Source organism: Bombus flavifrons, unplaced genomic scaffold, assembly GCF_040668555.2.
Source record: "Bombus flavifrons isolate JBK064 unplaced genomic scaffold, iyBomFlav1_principal scaffold0136, whole genome shotgun sequence".
NCBI classification, from domain to species: Eukaryota; Metazoa; Arthropoda; class Insecta; order Hymenoptera; family Apidae; genus Bombus; species Bombus flavifrons.
The window spans coordinates 41617-63567 of NW_027184881.1; the positions used below are offsets into that span (position 1 = coordinate 41617).

The window sequence follows — 21951 nt, forward strand, 5'->3', positions numbered from 1 at the left end:
TAACGTAATACTATATAACGTTATACGTTATAACGTAATACTATATAACGTTATACGTTATAACGTAATACTACATAACGTTATACGTTATAACGTAATACTATATAACGTTATACGTTATAACGTAATACTATATAACGTTATACGTTATAACGTAATACTATATAACGTTATACGTTATAACGTAATACTACATAACGTCATACGTTATAACGTAATACTATATAACGTTATACGTTACATGGTGATACTATATAACGTTATACGTTATAACGTAATACTATATAATGTTATACGTTATAACGTAATACTATATAACGTTATACGTTATAACGTAATACTATATAACGTTATACGTTATAACGTAATACTACATAACGTTATACGTTATAACGTAATACTATATAACGTTATACGTTATAACGTAATACTATATAACGTTATACGTTATAACGTAATACTATATAACGTTATACGTTATAACGTAATACTACATAACGTCATACGTTATAACGTAATACTATATAACGTTATACGTTACATGGTGATACTATATAACGTTATACGTTATAACGTAATACTATATAACGTTATACGTCATAACGTAATACTATATAACGCTATACGTCATAACGTAATACTATATAACGTTATACGTTATAACGTAATACTATATATCGTTATACGTTATAACGTAATACTATATAACGTTATACGTTATAACGTAACACTATATAACGTTATACGTTATAACGCAATACTATATAACGTTATACGTTATAACGTAATACTATATAACGTTATACGTTACATGGTGATACTATATAACGTTATACGTTATAACGTAATACTATATAATGTTATACGTTATAACGTAATACTATATAACGTTATACGTTATAACGTAATACTATATAACGTTATACGTTATAACGTAATACTACATAACGTTATACGTTATAACGTAATACTATATAACGTTATACGTTATAACGTAATACTATATAACGTTATACGTTATAACGTAATACTATATAACGTTATACGTTATAACGTAATACTACATAACGTCATACGTTATAACGTAATACTATATAACGTTATACGTTACATGGTGATACTATATAACGTTATACGTTATAACGTAATACTATATAACGTTATACGTTATAACGTAATACTATATAACGTTATACGTTATAACGTAATACTATATAACGTTATACGTTACATGGTGATACTATATAACGTTATACGTTATAACGTAATACTATATAACGTTATACGTTATAACGTAATATGATATAACGTTATACGTTATAACGTAATACTATATAACGTTATACGTTATAACGTAATACTATATAACGTTATACGTTATAACGTAATACTATATAACGTTATACGTTATAACGTAATACTATATAACGTTATACGTTATAACTTAATACTATATAAGGTTATACGTTATAACGTAATACTATATAACGTTATACGTTATAACGTTATACGTTATAACGTAATACTATATAACGTCATACGTTATAACGTAATACTATATAACGTTATACGTTATATGGTGATCGACAATGCGTAAACCAAACGACGATTCGTTTCACGCCCCAATCCTAATTCCAATGTGCACCCGACATATATATATATATATATATATATATATATATATATATATATATATATATATATATATATATTGTTTAGACTCCGTCGTCGTCGTCGTCGCCGTCATTGTTGCCGCCGCCGTCGTCGTCGTCGTTATTGTTGCCACCGCCGCCGCCGCCGCCGCCGCCGCCGCCGCCGCCGTCGTCACCCTCGTCGTCGTCGTCGTCGTCGTCATCGACGTCGTCGTCGTCGTCGTCATCGACGTCGTCGTCGTCGTCGTCGTTACCGTCATCATCGCCATCAACTTCTTTGTCATTATCTTCGTTATCGTCCACATTATTGGTGTCATCAGAATCGAGTACACGACGACACTTAGCTTCAACCGGACAGCAATGCGGTGTACCACCTCCTACACCATTACAACCTATAAACTTACCACCTCCAAACATTCCTCCTCCTAATATATTATCGAGAATGACACAAATGCCACCAAGCGTAATATCGATTCCGGCTACGCAGACAATCGTGGTCAGTGTACCGAATGCATCAAACGTGCCAAATGTCCCAAACGTCCCACAGCCAAATGTAATACCATCTGTGATGATGTCCGCTCCACCACCAGTTCACAATGTTGCCTCGAATATGAATTCAATTCCAGCGCCCAATTTTAATATTCCACCTCCGAATGTACCACCCCCTTCCTTAATTCCAAACGCCAGACCGCCGCTTTCTTTAATGTCGACCAGTTACCCTCTTCCTAATCAAGTCGCTCAGGTACCTATGGGACCACCTAATGTACAAGTGCCACCACCAGTGAGGCCATTGACTGATCTACAAGCCTCTGAACAGCTAGGTACGATATGTCGATTATTTTCATTTATTTCTTCGTTTCGGCGTATCGCCGCATGTTTATATTTACGAAGAACAAGTTATTTCTTGTAAAATGGATTACTTGTTCGCGCAGTCCAGAATATGTAAGTGTGCGTGCGTATGCGTATGCGCGCGCGCGATACGTCGAATACAAGACGCGTGGGCGAATACGAAACTTGCAAAAAGCAAATTCGTGCTGATCATTCGTGTAGACGAATACGTGTTCTACACTACAGAAACAAAAACAAAATCCAGAGCTTTTAGCGTTGTTACGCATGTCTGACAAAGGCTTCTAAGTGTGTCCCCTAGAGGCTGAGCAGCTGGCACGCATCGTCACTGACTGTGGGGCTGAAATCGAATAAGAAGCACGAGAGAAGAATGCCCAAGATCCTAAATTATGGTAACTACTGTGCTCTCTGGTCCCCCATCTATAGTGTCTTTATACGTGTAGCGTTTGCACATATCACATTTTCTTTATTTCACCTTACGTATCGTTCGTTCGTCTTTTTTGTACAACATTGCTCTATTTCAAGCACTAGATACAGCATCTAGGTGTAATGTATTACAATGCTTGCTTTGTCTGTATCACTTCTCCGTTCTCTACTTCCTTTTTAATCAAATAGCGAAATCTTACCGATAATATTTGATAATAACGATACGTGAAATTGTAATTAAAATTTGACCAATAAGTTTTCTAATCATACATATATCGTGCGTCCAAAACGTGAATGTCTATCTTCATTTCTTATTTACAATTATTTATAATTACTATTTTATCCTCTGTAAAACAACATACGTTAGAGTATGTTCCCCTAATTAGTTTATAAAATATTTCTTTTATAAAACAAAGACAATACCTAAATTCTTCAATGTAATTGACGAATCAAAGGCGTGACATATTGGACGAACATACGAATATATGAGCTGTTTTCTTATAAAACACCTGTTATCTTCTATTCTTTCTTCTTATTCTTTTTTTTTCTTTTATTTTTTTCCCTCTTTATTGTGTCTCTTTTAATCTAAAGGAATTTAATTTAGGAGACTATGTTACTCGTCAGAAGTTTTAAGTTTTGTTTTAATCAAGGTTTCTGCACCAAAAGCAAAGTGCAGCCTATATGCAGTACAGGGGATTGGCAAAATTTCGCACCGAAAAATCCGTTAAGGAAAATAAAAACACCGGCGCGGAACTCTATTGTCCGGAAGAAGCTCTCAGCGATAATGACGATAGCGATCAAGGTCCTACCTCTAACAAGCATGTTTCACCACAAGGTATATATAATGTATATTTATTTTTGCATCGTGTCATCATCTACCATTATTGATTATAATTATTTGTACATTAAGCAGAAAAGAAACGAGAGAGAGAGCGATAACAATTCTACAGATCGATCAAAGGAAGACAACAAGGAAGAACGTAAACGAAAAAGACGTAGCCGATGGGGTGATCCAGATAATAAGGTGCCTGTAGCAGAAATGAACACGTTAACCAGCCATAATAAACAGCAAAGTAGTAGTGGCTTTTCACAGCCAGGTATCGTGATTCCTGGACAAATTGGACAACCGGCTGTTATAATTCCATCACCAAAAGTGCAACGTACGGAAACAAAGAACCCTATGTTAACTAAAATATCAAGGAACGATCCAGCCTTGATACAATATGCACGACCAACTTTGGGGACGTTAGATCTCACTGAAGAGCAAAGGAAAAAAGCCGAAGATCATTACAAGGTGACAAGATTGTTTATTTTAAAATTGTTTTATTTCAAGCGTTCATTTAAGATTTAAGATTAAGATTGAGCTTAGTACTTTGTTAATTCAACTATGTGTAATTTCTGCCAACTCACTCACCGTTTATTCTAACCTTCATTCAGATAAATCTTCTCTACCAAAACTTATTAAGAAAAAGAGAAGAAGTAAGACGTTTAGAAGCACAGGGTAAGCACAAATACGAATACGACAGTGACGAAGAGACGGAAGGTGGTACTTGGGAACACAAACTCAAATCTGCCGAAATGGAGGCTACTCAAATGTGGGCTGAAGAATTGACGGCCCAAGCAGAAGGAAAGCATCATATTGGTGATATCTTGCCACCGGATAAACTTAAAAAATTTATGGAACGATATAACGCAGTTAATCAAGGGAAGGAACCTGACCTTAGCGATTACAAGGAGTACAAACTAAAAGAAGATAACATCGGTACGCAGCCTGCCTTTCTTTGCGCGTCCATGTATTTACATATATTAAAATATATATGTATCTTTTTGTCAGTAAGTTATGTTTGACAACCAAATTAACGAAGTTTGCAATTCTTTAGGATTTCACATGCTACAAAAACTTGGTTGGAGCGAAGGACAAGGATTAGGTAGCGAAGGCAATGGTCGCATCGAACCTATTAATAAGTAAGTAGTTCCTGACTGATTGTACTTATTATATTCGCGTTAATTTCACATATAAACATATAATACATGTGAATTATTTTTATGATAGAAGTTTACCGTATTATTGAATTTCCTTAGCATTTTATTTGATCTATCTGTGACCATTTTCTACTTCATTTATTAATACCAATATCTTCGATGTTGTACCGACATTTCTCATTTTTCTATAGAGCAACCAATAGATTCGACAGTGCTGGTTTAGGTTCCGAAAGACCGGATGGTGTATCCAGGGACGACGATGAATTCGATGCCTACAGAAAGAGAATGATGCTTGCCTACAGATTTAGGCCTAATTCTTTGGTAATTTTGTCAAACATCTAAAAAATTTCGCAATACCAAAGTTATGTTTCATATACTTAACCACTAATCAAATGTTTATTTTTCTTCCTTTTATTTTTAGAACAATCCTCGAAGACCTTATTATTGAGAAGAAGGTGACATTAGTAGATCGTATTCGAGGTATTATATATCGTGATGTTCCATTTAGTTGGGAGATAAATTGTCATTATTTTGTATATTTGACATACTATACTGAACGTACAGATTACAGTTACAGTTATAGTGACATAATAAATGAAATCCCAATCTTGTTTCTATTTCTATAGATGCTTACTCTGTTTTTCTTATTGTATGTATGTACGATTATGAATGCTCATTAGAATTATTAAATGAAATATGAACTGTGAATGTTTTGTTACATATATTATTTGTACGTAGGTTTCATATTTGATGCACCGTGCGATATGTATTAGATTGTAATAGCATCGATTAAGTACAGAGTAGACGTAACATAATTATATGGGACTTCGTGTCTCACAAATTCCAACTGAATACCAACTTCAAAAAAATTAGAGTATTTCTTATTACATTGGACAAGCGTGCTTAAGCGCTTCTACATTGATCGATCTGATTGATACATTGCCCTAACATAGGGAATATATCACGCCTCACAGGTCACATGGTCCCCCAAACATGGGACACGTAAAAACAGCGACAGGTATCAGCTCTATCCTGTATTCAGTCCGTGACAAAGCATTCCGGTTAATTTGTGTCGATAAGTGAAACAATTTTACCAATCTACATACATACATATATGACGATACCTATGTATACTTGAATTTATAATGTACTCTTCCCTTTCCCCTCTGCTTTCTTCCTCTCTTCATTTTTATACTACGATCTACCTCATTGCCAGTCTGTCGGTTTACTAATTTTCTTGTACATCTTCTTTCCGATCGTATCTTGTTACTTTTTCCTTTATCGCATTTACCGAATTACTGTATTGCATTCTTTTTTTCGATTTTGATTAGATTCGTTATTTAATCTGTTCCATTTCTTCATTCTCGTCGTTGTCGTTGGAATTTTAATGCATATTTCACATCGATGCGCCCTGATAATCATGGAATGCACATTTCACAGTAATACCGAGTATGCCTGTTCTCGTGTCTTGATCAACAATTGTATCGACGTCTCGATCAAGGTGAAAAGTCTGACACGTTCTCTTAGAATGTAAGATCATGACATTCTCGAAATATTTCACACAAGTTCTCTTAGATTCGGAAAATAATGTTTTGATTTGTTTGTAATTTCACACGAAGAGTATAGATACGAGATAGAAGCTCAGCTATAAATAACTGACGACATTTATCTTATTTAAAAGCAATTTTCACCTTTGAATTAGCTCACCTTAATAATAGTTATTTCCTTAATCTTCATTTTACGTTTAAGTTATGTAATTTTAATCCTCGTTCCAACTGCGCTCTGACACATTTTAATTAAAAGATAAATAATGATTTATAAAAAGATGATTTATAATCATTACGAAGAAAATGAAAGTTATCAATACGTTAGATGCAAATATATTAAATATTAGATAGATATCGATGCGATATAGATATGTATTTACAAATTAATATATCATACGCAGGTAATGTTCGGTTTATTCCTGCTTATTTTTCAATCAACTGTAATCGATATTGTCAGAAAGTCAAAAGTAGAAGTAAAATGGCTGTTGGAACTGTTGAAAGTTTGGAAGCATGAAGAACGGCAGCAGTAAGAATTAAAACAGTATTTATGGTGTATGTAGTAGTAGCATAGAATGACGGAATATCTCGTACTATAGATGCACTCAAATAAGCGAAGGGGCAAGACAATGATGGGGACTGACAGTCGTATTCGCGTATGGTCACATACATGTATGTCTTCGTTTTATAAGTGACGTCATCTTGTTCCTGCGATAGGAACTTCTCCTGGTGACGCTGGCAACGACATCAGTCAAGAAGGGGTAGAGTGGTAGGTAGGGTGAGAAAAAGAAGGGCAACGCAAAGGAAGGGGAAGAAGAAGTTGCAACGAAACGGAACAGTACGAATTCAAACGGATCGAACCGTTTCAGATCGGATCATAGCCTTACAGAGGGAAAGGACGGAAAAAGACCACAGAATGGTCGGTAGATCAGTGGGGAGAGGTACAAGCACTCTTTCAAAGCGGACACGTATGTACGTGAAAGTAACTCTTACTATTTAGCGGCGATCGGGAACTTGTTGGTGCTTTATGGTGTCGGCAGTCTGATTGTTTGTATCGAATTTAAAATACGGTGCGCATAATTGCGTATTACTGTTGTATATTTTGCTCGTTATTTCAGGAGACGTACGAACAATAAAGTGAAAAACATTAGAATAAGGAAGGGTGATGCACAATCGTATATGACATAGGGTTTATCTATGTTTCAATTTATATCGAACTTATATATCTAGGAAGAAGAGAAGAACGGATAGATCATCGAACTTGGAAGAAAACGGAACAGGTGTCATACACAACATTCAGTGCGAAGTGCGCGTAATCATCGAGATTCAAAAGAATTAAATAATGGTTCTGATTTTGTCTGTGGAACAGTTGCGCACATATAAATACAACAAATTGATACGGTCTTTTGTCTTTCTTTTTTAAGTCGTTTCTAAGAGACTATACTAATTACTCATTTACCGTGTGTGTGTGTGTGTGTCTTCATCAAGGGAATGTCAATGTTCGTAATGACAACGGTCGTATATATTTCGATCAAGGCGAACGAATATTAAAAGTAGAGCGAAACCAACAGAACAAGTAATGATTTTGCTACAAAGAGAAAAATGAGAAAAATATAGGATTCGCTTAAGTTCATCATCTCATCTTATCCTTGGTGCGTATACGGTGATCAAAGTGTTATATCGAAGAGGATGGGGATAAACTCCGCTGTGATCACCTTGAACATTCGTTATGATAACGAATTGTTATGAAACAATTTAAAATTGGTAATGGCGAAAGAAAGATCTTTTCCTGTTTGTTGCAACTTGTAATAGTCGTGTTTTCTTTGCCGAGTGTTTCGTGATTTGTGCTTCGATCAAATTGGTTTTGTTCCAGTCGAAAAGAACATTTACATTCTCGCGTATATATCTTCACTTAGAAACATTATCGTTGGTGAATTTACTTATTGCTTTGTACATATATATAAGCGTTGAGAATGAATGGATGTTCGGCTTAAAAAGAAGAAGAAGAAGAACTTGCATGCGAACAACCAACCGAACATTAAGTGATCTTCGTCGGGAGTGCCGTGGGTACGTGAATTTTTAAAATCGCGTATTTTTCTTCGTTCCGTTCTTTATTTCTGCCGTTCTCTCTTTCTTTTTCTTCTGTTCCTTCTTCTTCTTCAATCTTACGGAAGTTATCAGTTGTGGAATGTCGTCCGTTGTAAGCGCTCGTTGTAATTCCGCTTCCACCTTTCAATAGTCGTTGTTAGTTTTTGTTCGTTGGTTTCGCTGCGGAGAACTTTTACACTAGAGTAATTTCGATAATATTCATGCCCATTTTCGTTATAAGCTGGTTAAAAATGTGGATCAAGTAAAACAATTATACAGTTATAGCTTAATAAATTAAATTAAAACATGCGTTCTATCATGTATGTTTATATTGTAACCTTTCTTTCTCTCTTTTTTTTTGCAACGTCATGGACCTTATATGATACAATTGTATTTGAAAGAATAACGACATTTTCTGTTTTCTATGAATCGAAGGACCGATATCTATAATAATTACGCTTATGGTATCAATTATTCTTATTGAGACTTATTTAAGAGGAGCATTCGTGAAAGAACAAGGTCTTATTATTATTTAAGGTAACATTATATAACGATGTCGGCATAATAATTGAAACAACAGAAATATCAGCGATTAAAATTACGCGATACGTTTGAGATGATAGAATTTTATAATAGACAACTTCATTTACATATAGATAAAGTATAAGATATTAATCTGACAATTTGATAATTAGAAGGAAAGTAAAGAGAACGATTTTTTTTGGCTTAGGAACACGAGACCTGTTTATTATTATAATTTGTATAATCATACGTACATACTATACTTGTAGATGAATCGGCAATAGCTGGAACGAAGTAGAAATTAATAGAATAAAATTACGTTTTAAATTTCATTCTTCAGTTAGAATCGTTCAAGTATATGTGAAGAAATCAGTCAGAAGTAAATCTCGTCAGCACCAAATACATACTTGTATAAATATTTGTTTCTCATTCAGCCAATCGTAACTACGGCAGTAGACATAGTCGATCATCGATCGCATTTAAGCAATACTAACCTCAGCTGCCTATACAGTTGATCGAATTGTGAACCATTTTTCAAACAATCAGTCGACGATACGTCGAGCATGTCGCACTGCAGCAGCAGTATCGTCGTGTTTGTAAAGATCTCTCGATTAAAAATTTTACATAAAGTTTATCTAACAACTGGGTTTGATGGATGTGACCTTTGAGGATACTTTGTTTTATCGCTCCTCGATGAATCTGGCATTAATGATTGTAATATCGTAATTCTAAAGAATTAAAAGAGATAACTCAACTTTTTATATTGTAAAAATAAAATAACTTTGCCCGAAAGAAGCTGATAAGTATCATAAAGTATTTTTATTATCGGAAAGGGTAAAGTAAACATAAGTTAACTTCACAAACCTTTCTATTATATATTCTATTATATATTCTATTATTCATTCTATTATATATTCTTATGATCATGAAAGGTTTCGTCTCATCATATCAAATCAATTAAATAGGATTTAAAAAGTATTCCTTACTAATAATTCTTATTAATCACTTGTCATTAATTTTTTTAATTCATTTTTACGTAGGAATAATCTCATTATAGCACGTAGGACTATCAAACTTGCAACGAGCGGGCGTTTCAATTACAAGGCTACAGGGTCTCGGCCGATTGCTCTTATGTGCAATGTGTAATTTTAATAATAATTGTAGATGTTCATCAATTTGAAGAAAAAAAGGAACAAAATTTCGATTTATCCGTATTTTAAGCACAGGTGTACAACGTCAACGTAAACTGTAATTTGCATGAAAATATTTAGAAGATTTAGAATATTAGCGAAAAAGTAACAGATTCTAATATATTATTTAAACAATTCACTATTTCAGTCGCCAAGAATATGTTAGCGTTCATCCGGAGTATTCATCCACCAGTGAACTGGTGTAAATACTCTCCGTTTTTCGTTGTTCACTTTCACTGTGGAGGAATCATCTATCCAGCGATCCTGCAACGCGAAACAGTACAAGTTTGGCTTTATCTATGCGAGAGCCATAAACTCGCATACATACGTATAGGTAATATCATCTTGCCCGGTACACAAAGCTGCCAGCAACCTAACCGATACCAAGATAAAAGGTAGCAAGGGTATTTTTACGAACATGTACATATCTCGAAAGCTACAGCCGAGCAGGGCCCCAAACATACGTAGGAAAAAGTTGTTCAAAATCATGATCCTGACAATAATATATTTGAAAATCATTGAAACTGGTAAACGTAGATCTCCTCGTTCGAATAATTAATAATTAAGATATTTTCCTACTCTCCTTACAAGGTATATTTATCGTATCTGTATATTTAGTAAAAGCGAGTGAGCAAATATTTGCGAGTCATTTTCTTTCTGTATATATTTTACTATAATTCTACATTCTATAATCATTGCATGTTACATACTATATTTATATATAATTATTATTATAAATTACATTTTTATTCGACGAATAAAGCCAGAGTAAACCAGAGAATACACACACGAATACGAATACGAATACGAATATCGCGTGTGCGTTACGAAAAGAGAATAAATGATAAAATTTACGAAAATATGTTGTAATTCTTAATAATGTATATGTATGTTAATTATTTAAGTATGTTGATTATCGTTCAGTAGTCGTGTACATGTGGTAAAAGTAATGACAACAATGCCGTTATATTTTACATTACATACAATTACATACAAATTCTACAAATTTAGGCATTACACTATAAAGTTTACAGATTTGTAAGATTCGAAAGGACCGTAATAACCATGGAGAGTACGACTGTTGACCTACCTATGGATTGCGTAAAATTACAGTTTACATCGTAACGAGAGAAAGGATACATCTGTGCAAGTTGTTTCAGATTCAGCTTTATCTTAGATCCGATACTATTTTATATAAGATAGAGCAACATTTTCCTCATTTATAGCAATGATGTATCGATTATCAATATCGTTTAATTTATTTAAAGAAGATGAATTAATTTTGTAGCTTTTTATAATAACTAATATTAATCAAATTTGATAATTTGTTCATATTTTGAAATTTCTATTAATTGTTGAGATAGTTAAGATGTAACGAATCAATGGATGAACATTCTTACTTTTGCATTACTCCAGTGAAATGAAAATTTCTTAATTGAAATTAAAACGAATTTCATTCTTTGATCGTAATACTTTTCGGTACTTTTTTTTCAGAGAGCAATACCTCTTTAACGTTTTCGAGGTTATAGTTTCGACTTTGGAATCAAAATTAAAGCACATTGAAAATTTGGACAAAGCGGTGGAACACTTGATGAGAAGAGTGGAAGCTTTGGATTCACGCGTGAATGATAATATCGATAAAACCGATGCAGTTATTACAAAGCTACGAACATTAGATCTAAAACTTTTCAATTCTCATCAAATTCAATTTTCTTCAACTGAATCTGCATACTCGACAAAAAGGAGCGATGATAAAAACGACAGTGAAATCAGAAGCGGTACGTATGTATGTATGTACATAAAATGCTAATACGTAAAAACAGAAATTCGTTAACAGACGTATCTATAGAAGAAGAAAAGAAAAAAAAAAAAAAAATATTGGACTGATCGACTCGGTTAGAACAAACATGGATCGCAACTACAAATTGTCGTTTGAATTGTATTACATTTACAGCCGGTTTTCTTTTATCTATATCGTTTACTTAACAATTGTATTTACGTGTAGTTTATAGGTACCTACCTATATATACCTATTGTATAGGTATATACCTACATATGTACACACGTATACAAGCCTGCTTTCCCTGTATTTCCCCCCTCCCCTTTTTTCGTTCTCTTTGTCTCTTTTCCATACTTTTATCTTTTTACTGATGCTTCTTCTTCTTTTCTTTCTACGGTTGCCATTCGCTGTTCAAGTTTATCGTATAAATTGGCATTTATTTGGCAAAACAGGTCCGAAATTACAAGCAATCCATCAGAAGCGAGAAAATACATCATCATCCGATTTCACTCTTGGTGAAAAATTATTGTCACTTGATCAAAAGGTATCGGATATAGATAATAAATTGATCGATTTGAAACATCAATTGGATAATAACTTGTTACAAAATGACGACATAAATGCCGAAGCCAGCGAAAAAAAGCCAGTCAATGTATGAGCGTAATCGAAATCACTAAAGCGATGAGTAATGAAGTAATAAATCACATTACGATCGGGATAGAAAATTTAAGGCAAGCGACAAACAATATGGACAGAAAGTTACAGTTTCACGTAAACTTGGTTTCCGATCGTTTGGGAACTATTTACAACATGATGAGTGACGTGCACGATGCGATATTAGTGAGAGGAAGTACGAACGGTCGACCGGCGTTCAACGTTACAACAACAACAACGACAACTACCGAGCCGCCACCACCAAGGCAGAGTAAAATCGATCGACTCGTCGAACAAATATATCCAATTGTTGACTGTATCGGAGAAAATGGATGAAGTCTGGAACGTCGTGGTAAGCTGAGAAGATGTGGCTAAATTGTTAATTTCACTGTTTACCTGCCGTGTTAATCACGTTGTATGACCGCATGCACAATTTTACATGTCCACTTGACGGCATTCCATATAGATAGGTATTATACTTTTTTCGACAGGTTGGCACGAAAAGTTTCGTGGACGATCTCTTGCCAAAATCCGATGAATTACTTACACAAACGCAAAGACAAGAAAGAGCGATCAGTGAAATTCATGCGGATTTAAGATAGAAAACGAATAAGATTATCGAAAATTTAGAAGGAGTGGAGAATAGACTTCGAAAGCAGGAGGACGATGTAGCTAGCCTTGCTCAGCGTCCAATACCTGCGGAATTGCTGCTAGATCCCACGATCGATCGCCTTGTCGAATACGACTCCAATAGGTTAGTTTTCCTTCTTTGATACTTTATTCGCTTGCTTTTATTATCATACACCATGTTACGAAATAATATAGAAACCAAAGGCATTTACGACGTTGTCAGTTCCATTCCATTTTTCGAGAAATAATCTTTTCTCTCTAATAATAACAGACAATGTACATACGTATTTCTATCTTTATCTGTTTGCTTTGTTCCGTTCGATGAAAAGAAATCTTTCGTTTCGTGTAATGTGAAAGAATCGTATTTCGAATTGATTGCATCTGTTGTTAGTAAATATTCCAATATATTATTATACATAGGTATATGATGCGTGAAAGAACGATGTAAAAGAATATTAGTAAATAAATAAATAAATAAATATGTAGAAAGTGTAGCGACAATATACTACGTTCAACTAACGAAACACCATTATTACATTGCTATGTAATTAATTATTATGTTTCATGTAGAACGAATTTCTTTCGATTCACAGATACGTTGAACTCTCTGATGACATTGCAGTTGAAACAACCGTTTCACCGGTCAATCCGACTACCATTGTTTCGTCTGTGTCGATGTCCATGTCTTCCTCGACCTCGTCGAACGCCGTATCGATCAATAATTTCATTAATTCAAGCAATATAGCTGGTTCCACTAATTTCTCCAACTCGACAGCCAATCCTTCAATAGGTCCCCCATTATCACCGAGTTCGCAGCGATCATCGTCTAAAAATCGTTATATTTCCATTGTTATATTTCCAAGTGTCAAAAACAAACCAAGTACAGCAAATTCCACCTTTACCACCGATGCATTCCTTAATTACAAAGATGTTAAGGTAATAAACAACAAAAACATTCTCAACCCGTACCAATTAACGTCATTGGTAATCGGCACCGTTCAAACGAATTAGAAACAGTTTTTATATAGTATTTTATATTTTTCTCATTTCTTCTTTGGTTTTTAACCGACCAAAGTGGAATAATCGATATACCGCATGACTTTTATGCAAACATACTTTTTTCTTTCTTCCTCTCTCTTTTCTATAGTTTAGTTACCTTGTAAGACCCTGTAAGCGAATAAGCGAACGAACGCGATGAAACGGAAGAAGATGAGAGAGTAAACGTAACAACAACGCTGCTGTATTTCTATGTGAAGAATGTGTAGACAAGGGGAGGCCCAATTACTACGGAAAAGGAGTGATTGTGTAGGGAGGGGGAAGGGTGAAGGGGTTGGAGAGAGAAAGAAGGAATCTTAAACATATGCATTTTATCGTGCATACACAGTATAGTTAAATCACTTATAGAATACACGACATGCCTACGCATATGCCCACCTTCGTTCACGTACATATCGTATGTGCTATAACACAAAGAAATGTTCAGATTTGAAAAATTTATTACGTAATACATCGATTAACATTCTGAATGTTTCGTTTAAACGGTCATTTTAAAGTTGCTCGTAATTACTCGTCTCGTCAAACCGTAAATAACACACAAAGTCACTATAATGTACACATGTGCATCACGTACAACCATCAACTTTGAAACGTTCGAATATGGCTCGTAAAAAGTCCCTGTCGGTGAAATTTTTATTAATCCTTCCTTTATGGGAATTTTGAAAATCTATACCATATTTCTAGAAGAAATAAAAGGAAAGAAAGAGAAAAGTAGTTTTTACAATACGATTGTATAATTGAAACATTAAATATGTATAACAATATTGTAGAAAGAGAGAAAACTACTAATCTATGTACGTAATATGTAACAGAGTGAAAAATCTACGCAAGAAAAAGAAAGCGTTATTCCATATTATCAATGCTTACAAACACGATAATACATGTACATATTGTTTAACGTTACAGGACTATTCATGTGTTGATTTGTTAAATGCTGGCATGAGAGATAGCGGTGTCTATTATCTTCAAATAGGAACAACCTATTGGTTTCTCAAGGTTTATTGCGAGCAGGATATCGCCGAAGGAGGTTGGACGGTAAAACAGAGATTCGTCCAAATACTATAATATGTATATACGCGTGTGCATCATGCATCGAGATAAAACTAGTGTGATAGAACGGGCTTTTTTTCCCAAAAAAGTATATTTCGCAATGTAGAATCAATGTAGGATCAATGTAGAATCGATAGCTTATACTCTTAGGTCGTTACAGAAAAAGAATAACTGTGCGTACAATAAACAGCCGCGTTCGTTGGTAAAAGATATTTAATCTTCCTACTTCTTTTATCTCATAATTCGAAAAAGAATTTCCACTTTTTCCTAGGTTATTGAAAGAAGAGACGATTTCGGCGAGCCAAGAGAAAATTTCAATCGTGATTGGGCTGATTATAAAAACGGTTTTGGTGATCCTGCTCGAGAGTTTTGGCTCGGCAACGAAAACATATACATGTTAAATAACAACGAAGATTACATGCTTCGGGTGGAACTCGAAGATTTCGAAGGTAACAAAAGGTAAGAAATATCAAAATTACAATTGCAACTGATTTTGGATGCGAAGTTCGGACGTTTTAATGTCTGTGTAGAATAGATCGGAGAGGATTTCAAAGACGATTTTCTCTGTACATTTAAGATATAGAACGTTTCGGAACATCCGTATATCCGTGCGCATACAAAAATTATATATCTATGTACTTTCGTTTAGGTACGCACAGTACTCTCACTTCAAAATCTATTCAGAAGGAGAATATTATAAATTGGAGATTGACGGTTACGACGGAAATGCCGGTGACTCATTAAACGATCCATGGTACGGTTCGAACAATAATCCGTTTTCCACGTACAACAGGTAACACGTTATTTCTTCATTTGTTAGAATGCATGAAATGACAATTTCGGTTATGTGATGTTGAGGTTATTCGATGTATAACCTTAGATGTAGAGAAAACTAGTGGATAAATTGTAAGGCAGAAAATATATTTAAATATAAATGTAATTATAAGTAAGAATACAATTTGAGCTGGTCCAGATCCGCACGCTAGCTGTGTTACCCAATAACTGAAAAAACGCCGAAGCCAACGTCGCTTGTCTACTGTTTGTGGTCTGACTTCGTCGCAGTCTTTTGTCTACGCGCTGTCGATGGCTTCAGTGCTTGAGAAACTAAAAAGACCAGATGTAGAGTTTTCTTATAAGTGGTGACCACTTCAACACCCTCCCTAAAACTCTACATCTCCACAAACAATTATCTCAAATTTACAAATTATCTCTTAATTCACAAGTACATTTGCCAGACGCCTTTCTCTTTTTCATTCAAATTAATTTATTACAAAAATACTAGAAGACTAAACAGATCATGTAGAGTTTTTCTTTTTTTTTTTTTTTTTTTTTTTTTAGAAGTGACAACCACTTCGACACCCTCCCTAAAAACTCTACATGTCTACAAACAATTACCTCTTAATATCCTTTTTATTTTTCAAACCTAACTTTTGCCTTAAATATTCAAATCTTGGTTTTGGCAACGCCTTTGTACATATATCTGCCAGTTGCTCTTCGCTTGTTACATACGTTACATCAATTTCGCCTCTATTGTATAAATCTCGCAAGAAATGATATCTTACGTCAATATGCTTACTTCTTTGATGGAATTCTGGATTCTTAATTAATTTCACGGCACTAGTATTGTCTACACATAGCATATACTTAAGGATCTCTATTTTACATTCAAGAAATATTTTCTTTAGCCACATAATTTCTTTCGCTCCTGAGGCTGCACTGACATACTCAGCTTCGGTCGTAGATAGAGCTATACATTGTTGTCGCTTACATTGCCATGTGATGGCCGCATTCGCATACTTACATACAACGCCTGATGTCGACTTTCTTGTTTCTTTGTCGCCTGCATAGTCAGCATCGCTAAAGGTTTCGAGACTGCCTGCTTTGGTATATAAGAGTCCCATGTCCGCGGTCCCCTTTTATGTAGCGCAAAATTCGTTTGACTAATTTCCACTGATACTGGTTTGGATTCTCTAAATGTCTCGCCGCTATATTTATTGCAAAACTAATATCTGGCCTACTTACGGTTTGTAAAAAACATTAAGTTCCCTACTGCTTCTCTGTATGGTGCGTTACAATCATTATTGCCTATGTTACTTTCGTTCCAATTAGTCTCGATAGGTGTAGAAACACTGTTTGCCTCATTCATATTAAATTTTTCTAATATGTTTTCGATATATCTACTCTGATAAAATTTTAAGTTTGAAATATATTTTGTGAAACGTTCCGTCCAACATCTTGGAGACTGCTTTAAGCCATATAGGCTTTTTAGCAATTTACAAACGCGATTCGTACCATCATCATAACCTTTAGGTTGTTTCATATAAATATCTTCTTTCAGACTTCCATATAAAAAATGCGGTTGTAATGTCAAACTGTCCGAGGTGCAAATTATTTTTGGCTGCAATACTGAGCATTAATCTAATTGTATCAAACCGAGCAACGGGACTATAGGTTTCCTTATAATCTATGCCTTCCTTTTGTGAACACCCTTTTATTACAAGTCGCGCTTTGTATCGTTCTGAATTGTCCGGATTTAGCTTTACCGTTAAAACCCACCTATTACTAAGTACCTTCTGATCTTTAGGTTTTTCTACAAGAATCCACGTCTTATTTTCATGGTGCGATTTCATTTCATCGTTCATAGCCGTTTCCCATAACTCTTTATTTTCGGAACTCATCGCTTCGTTAAAATCCACCGGTAATTTTTCCGCTACGTACGTTACTGGGCTACCATAAAAGTCGGTTCGTTTGATCTTAGCTCTATCTCTCAATTGTCTTACATTGTCGCTAGTTTCAGGAGGTTGTTTTTCATGTTCACTCTCTGCACTTTCATACGTACATGCTCTATCGCTCTGCGCACACACATCTTCGCGCTCGACAATTTTCGGTAAACTTAAATTAATAAATTTCGCACTTTCTAGTTCGGGCTTAAATATTACGTCACGGCTTAATATAACATTTTTTACTGTCGGCACATACACTCGATACCCTCGTCCGTCATCTAGATAGCCTACCAAATATCCTTTGTTCGCCTTTTTGTCAAGTTTTTTTCTCTTCTCCGCAGGTATGTGTGCAAAGCACTCCGTACCGAAAACCCTAAACTTTTCTAAATTTGGCGGTTTCCCGTACCACAGTTCATACGGTGTTTTCTTGTCTTGTCTTGTCGGCCCGGTCTTATTTATGACATGTACTGCTGTGTTCATGGCTTCGGCCCATAAAAACAGCGGTAGATTTGGTTTTGAATATAGCATCGATCGTCCTGCCTCTACTATTGTTCTATTTTCCCTTTCTGCGACACCATTCTGTTCAGGAGTGTATGGGACGTTAATTGTGTGCCTAATTCCCTGACTTCTTAAAAATTCTTTAACTTCTTTATTTTTGAACTCTTTCCCTCCATCACTATGAATTTCTTTAATCTTATCGTTGAATTGATTCTCAACTTCTAGGCAAAAAGTTTTTAATTTTTCGATTACTTCAGACTTATGTCGTAAGAAGTAAATCTTTGTGAATTTTGAAAAATCATCCTTAAATGCAAGAAAATACAGTTTCTTGCCTAATGACTCGACTTCCATAGGTCCACATACATCCGTATAAATAATTTCGCGAGGTTTAGTCGCACGATTGATTTTCTCATGAAAACTCGATCTATGCTGTTTCCCGTACGCGCAACCTTCACAGAAAAAGCTACTATCCTCCACGACTTTCATATTCGAATTTTTTAAAAAACTTTTAACATGTCTGATGTTTTGATGACATAGCCGTTCGTGCCATAACTGCAATGTGTCCGCGTTTGACTCTGCTCTATTGCTAAAATTACAAACTGACGGTGTGATAACTCGCATATCTATTTTATACAAATTTCCGATAACAGAACCTTTTGCTATTATTTTCTGGTTTTGTAAAAACATACAATTGGTCCCTTCCTTTAAAACACAGAAATCTATGCCCCTTCTCGCAACAGATCTAATGGAAAATAGGTTTCTTTTCATACCTGGTACGTACAGAACATCGTTCATTGTACATGTTACCCATTTGCCGTCCACAAGAGTCTCTACTTTGATTTTTCCTTTGCCGCACGCATCCATGAACGTACCATCGCCGATCTCTATCTTCACCGTGTTATCGAATTCTTCAAAGACGCTGAACCATTCCCGTCGTCCTGTCATATGATCCGTAGCTCCTGAGTCGATTATCCAAACATCAGGGTTTGCCGCTTGTATCGCCGAGGTGCTTCCTAATAGACCAATTCCGCTGTGATCACGATTTTGATTTCTAGGTTCCTGGCTGTTTCTACTGTTGCTTCTTTTATTATTTTTAAAACAATTTTTACTGGTGTGGCCTTTCCTTTTGCATATAAAGCATCTAAAGCAATCCTTCTTTAGATGGCCAACTTTTCCACAATTGAAGCAGCTTGGTCCTTGTTTCTCGTATTCACATTTGCTTGACTGTTTCTGCTGTTCTCTTTTATAATTGTTACTCTTTGTTACCAGCGCCACCGATGTTTCCTGGTCGTCTTTCTTCCATCTGGTTTCTTCTGTCATCAGCCTGGTACTAAGCCTGTCTAGGGTCTTCTTTCCTTCTTCCACCGAATCCCACGCACTGTGAAAATGGTCAAATTTGTTTGGTAACACCGATAAAATGCGTGTTATCAGCATTTTCTCGCCAATTTCACTCCCAAGGGCTTTCATCTTCGCCGCTATCAATTCCAACTTTGATAGGTTGTAGGCGACATTTTCAGATTCTTCCCATTTAAAATCGAAGAACTGCTTCTGGACCATATTTAGATTCTCATCTGACTTCATGTCATATACTGTATTCAACTTTTTCCACATTTCATGTGCTGTTGTGCAACATAAAAGAAGATCCAACGGTTTCTTTCCTACTGAAGTCACGATTAATTTTCTCGCTAACCGATCTGCCTTCAAAAATCTTTCACGAGCGATTTCTTTCTCCGCGCTGTTACCTGGATGACACAGATTCCCTTCACACACGTTGATCAGGTCGTCATCTTCCTCCAAAAGTGTACGCATAACAAAACGCCACTGGAGCCAGTTTTCTTCGCCGCGTAACATCTCGATCTTCGCACTTGCTGATTCCATTTTAGCACTATCCCTTACTTTACTAAGCACAACACTTTAACAATTTATTCACTTTACGTTGCTGCCTTGCAATTTACAGCTCTGGGCCCATAACGTGTTGAGGTTATTCGATGTATAACCTTAGATGTAGAGAAAACTAGTGGATAAATTGTAAGGCAGAAAATATATTTAAATATAAATGTAATTATAAGTAAGAATACAATTTGAGCTGGTCCAGATCCGCACGCTAGCTGTGTTACCCAATAACTGAAAAAACGCCGAAGCCAACGTCGCTTGTCTACTGTTTGTGGTCTGACTTCGTCGCAGTCTTTTGTCTACGCGCTGTCGATGGCTTCAGTGCTTGAGAAACTAAAAAGACCAGATGTAGAGTTTTCTTATAAGTGGTGACCACTTCAACATGTGAAAGCATAGAGCAAAAAGCATTGAAGAACGGATAATATCGGATAGATTAATCGTAATAAGAGTCAACTATTCGTTCGAGACGATATTTCATTTCACACAGGGACAACGATAGGTCATCGTTGAACTGCGCTTCCATGCTAAAAGGCGGATGGTGGTGGAAATCGTGCGGACGAGGATTAAACGGTCTTTATTTGAATGATCCTCAGGATTTAACCGCTCGACAAGGTATGATTGCTTACAAAATAATGTCGTCACGTACAACCAGCCATTCATATTTCGTATTATCCGTTTAATGACAAAAGACAATTCTTCCTTTCTGTTATTTAATAAAAGGTATCGTATGGTTCCGTTGGAGAGGTTGGGATTATACTTTGAAACGAGCCACGATGATGATTAAACCAAAAGGACCAACAACAGCAATGATATAGACGATTATAACAATAACAATAACAATAACAATAACAATAACAATAACAATAACAATAACAATAACAATAACAATAACAATAACAATAACAATAACAATAACAATAACAATAACAATAACAATAACAATAACAATAACAATAACAATAACAATAACAATAACAATAACAATAACAATAACAATAACAATAACAATAACAATAACAATAACAATAACAATAACAATAACAATAGCAATAACAATAGCAATAGCAATAGCAATAGCAATAGCAATAGCAATAGCAATAGCAATAGCAATAGCAATAGCAATAGCAATAGCAATAGCAATAGCAATAGCAATAGCAATAGCAATAGCAATAACAATAACAATAACAATAACAATAACAATAACAATAACAATAACAATAACAATAACAATAACAATAACAATAACAATAACAATAACAATAACAATAACAATAACAATAACAATAACAATAACAATAACAATAACAATAACAATAACAATAACAATAACAATAACAATAACAATAACAATAATAACAATAACAATAATAATAATAATAACAATAATAACAGTAATTAATGAGCACTCGACTCCGG

General features: G+C 35.0%; 2 pseudogenes; both read left to right on the top strand.

The window, feature by feature from the left end:
- The first annotated feature begins 1719 nt into the window (after positions 1–1719).
- Positions 1720–4772, top strand: LOC138189520 (SURP and G-patch domain-containing protein 1-like; annotated as a pseudogene).
- A 6544-nt stretch (positions 4773–11316) lies between these two features.
- Positions 11317–21350, top strand: LOC138189519 (angiopoietin-2-like; annotated as a pseudogene).
- Positions 21351–21951: the final 601 nt, after the last annotated feature.